Source organism: Adiantum capillus-veneris, chromosome 4, assembly GCF_014529385.1.
Source record: "Adiantum capillus-veneris isolate H3 chromosome 4, ASM1452938v2, whole genome shotgun sequence".
NCBI classification, from domain to species: Eukaryota; Viridiplantae; Streptophyta; class Polypodiopsida; order Polypodiales; family Pteridaceae; genus Adiantum; species Adiantum capillus-veneris.
This window is the reverse complement of record NC_140934.1, coordinates 69,251,937-69,255,004: the sequence shown is the minus strand read 5'-3', so window position 1 is coordinate 69,255,004 and position 3,068 is coordinate 69,251,937. Positions and strand designations below refer to the sequence as shown.

The window sequence follows — 3,068 nt, the reverse complement described above, 5'->3', positions numbered from 1 at the left end:
TGATAGCAGCAATCCTTGCAGCAAGACCTGCAACATCCTCAACATCACCTACATCCACAGAACCAGGACGTACATCAATGCCCTCCACAATATTCCAGACGCCCTTTGACACAAGAACATGTTGCATCATGTAAGACCACATAGGGTAATTGTCCCCATCCAATCTGTCCTCAGCAGCAAACACCTTGAACACATCTGTGTTGTTATCAACAATGGTAAATGATGCACCTGATGTGAAAACTGCCCGAAAAGAGAAGAAACGAAGCGAAAACAACACGTGCTATATTGCACAAACTGTAGAATATTGTAAGGCACCTGTTATGCAAAAAACGACATTGATAAAAATCCTGCACAAAATGACAAAATTGCATGTGCAGACCTGCATGTAGTGGAAACGGAGGCCAAAATGAGCCCGAATCAAAAATCTGAGCAGACTGAGCTTTATGACCTCTCCCAAAATATTTGTCGACCTACAAATGCTCTCCAAACCTCACTGAAATCGGAGAAAGTGAGCAGGCGTGTGCTGGAGCAGCTGGCGACTAAGCCCAGGAGGACGCAACCTGCTCTGATACCAATTGTTGGAATTAGGGTTACAGAGAAACGCACACAACTTGGAGAAGACAAAGGAAGCTCAAGGCACACAATAGAGAGTGTGTTACTTAGTGTGCAATGGAAAGATAGATAGCCATAGAGTGATGGGTGTATATACAATGCACAGGGGAAAAAACCTCCTAAAGAGGGAAAAAATGCCCCGGCGGTCCTATTGGTTCACACACATCACTACCACATGTATATGGTAACAGAAAAATAGCATGTTGTTGAAAAGAGATCTACATCTCCTACATGCTCTATAAATACGATATGCATCTCCCGTAAGTCTGCATACATAGAGAGTCCGACACCAAGAACTCCTTGAGTGAGATGCTGATGTCTTGTTTTTGGCATGGGATCTACCCAAAGGTGATTCAGATCCTCAAGTACATTGTAGTTCTCTAATCTAAACCATCTCGATATAACAAAGTCATAGCTTCAGGCACACGTATGGTACTTGCGAGCAAGTCAAAATGCAAGGCTTTTAAAGCACATGTATGCTAATTGCGAGCAACTCAAAGATGCAAGGATTCTCTTTGAAAGTCTTGTTAATTCAAACATTTAGTCATTTAATATAGCCATCAAAATATATGGGAGAAATGGGATACGAGACCTTGCGACATAGTTGTTCTGGAAGATCCCACTCCATGATGTTGTATCATAGAGTACTTTGATTGGAGTGCTTTCACAATCGCGACACTATGGAGAAGCCTTGGATGTTTATTGTCACATGGTGTCAGGATCCATCAAGCCAGACAAGATCACATTTTTTCGTGCTCTGAATGCATGCTCCTATCTGGCACTTTTGAAAGAGGGAATTAAGGTGCATGCCTCTGTAGTAGCTCGGAAATTTGAATTTGACATTGTAGTTGGAATTGCGCTTATAAACATGTATGTGAAATGTGGATAGGTGGTCTATGAAGCTAATTTTTTTTACTGCATGCCTATCTGCGACATTGTTTGTTGAAATGCTTTGATGACAGCTTATGGTGAAACGGCCACAACCTAGCTTCTCTTTCTCTCTTGAAAAGCATGTTGACTGAGGGGATTGAACCAAGAAGTGTTTCTCTTTTAAGTGCTACTGAAGCTTGTGCAGGGCACTGCTTCCTTCAAGAGGGACAATGGATTCATGCCATTGTTAATGGGAGTGGGGCTTTACGAGACTCACACTAGAAAATGTGCTTCTCAACATGTATGGAAATTGTGGGAGCCTTTACCTTGTTGGGGTTGTTTTTTAGATAATTCCATGCCAAGATACGTTCGCTTGGAATTCCATGGTTGTTGCTCTTCGTCACAATGAGAAATATGGAGCCCTTCATTTGTATGATAGTATGTAAGGTGCAGGGTTGGACCCAATAACATGGCCTTTGTATCTGCTCTTAATGCTTGTCCAGGTTTGGAGGCCTTGGAAGGAGGGCATTCAATCCACAACACCATTGTGGTTGATTGTGTTTGTAGTGATAGCATGATCAAAATTTCTCTTATACACATGTATGGAAAGTGCAAGGCTTTATGTAGTGCAAAAAAGATAATCTGGGGAATGGTTGCATGGAATGAGATGATAGCATCTGTTATTAGTAACAATCACATTGAATATGCTTGGAGTATTTTCATTCCATGCAAAACCAAGGGTTTAAGCCTGTAGATATCACTTATGCATCTGTCCTCAATGCATGTTCATGCATGAATTGATTACTTCCTAGGAAACATATTCATAATTTTCTCTTTTATCTCGGGTACCAACTGGACAATTTAATTTAAACTTTGCTTGTCACCATGTATGGAAGATGTGGCAATGTTTGGAAGGCAAAGACTACTTTGGATAGTTTTTTCCCTCAAAACATTGCACTATGAATGCTTATTTTTTTGTATTGATAGAGAATGTACACGAGAAGGCACTAGATTTTTTGCATTTCAAGCTATCTAGTGGTGCCAGGCTAGACAAAATGACCTTTGAGACCAAACTGATACAATCTTGGTGGATCTAGGGTACAAAATAAAAATTAAGTAAGGTGAAAAATTAAAATCATCATCATCATCAATGTTCGAGGATGCCCGACATCAGGTGTTGTCAGAGCGCAAATAGTCCATTACATATATTTTTCAATTTCTTGGAATGTTGCTCCAAGGTGTAGAGTAATACAGAGTCTCTCTTTTGAAGCTCCTTGTTCATCACGTGTTGGTCATGAAATCTTTTCATTTTTTATTTTTGCGCATATATGGCTATAATAGCCCTCAATAGCCTTGAGTCGCATTTCATCTAAGTTGGTTATTAGTTCAAATCTTCCAAACAACTCATGTCTAGTCCATCCTTATTCTTGTGCAACGCGTAGTGTAGAAATCAAGAATTCCATGGGCAAGATTGCATTTATCCCAAACACAAAATTGAAGAGTTTTTGTATGCAATCCTATATGCCCATAGAGTTGAGCGTAGTTTCTAATCCCAATTGGCTCTTGATTTGTATATTATTTTTGTG

At 40.1% G+C, this 3,068-nt stretch overlaps 1 pseudogene; it reads left to right on the top strand.

The window, feature by feature from the left end:
- Positions 1-1,084: 1,084 nt before the first annotated feature.
- On the top strand, positions 1,085-2,579 carry LOC147459364 (pentatricopeptide repeat-containing protein At5g27110-like; annotated as a pseudogene).
- Positions 2,580-3,068: the final 489 nt, after the last annotated feature.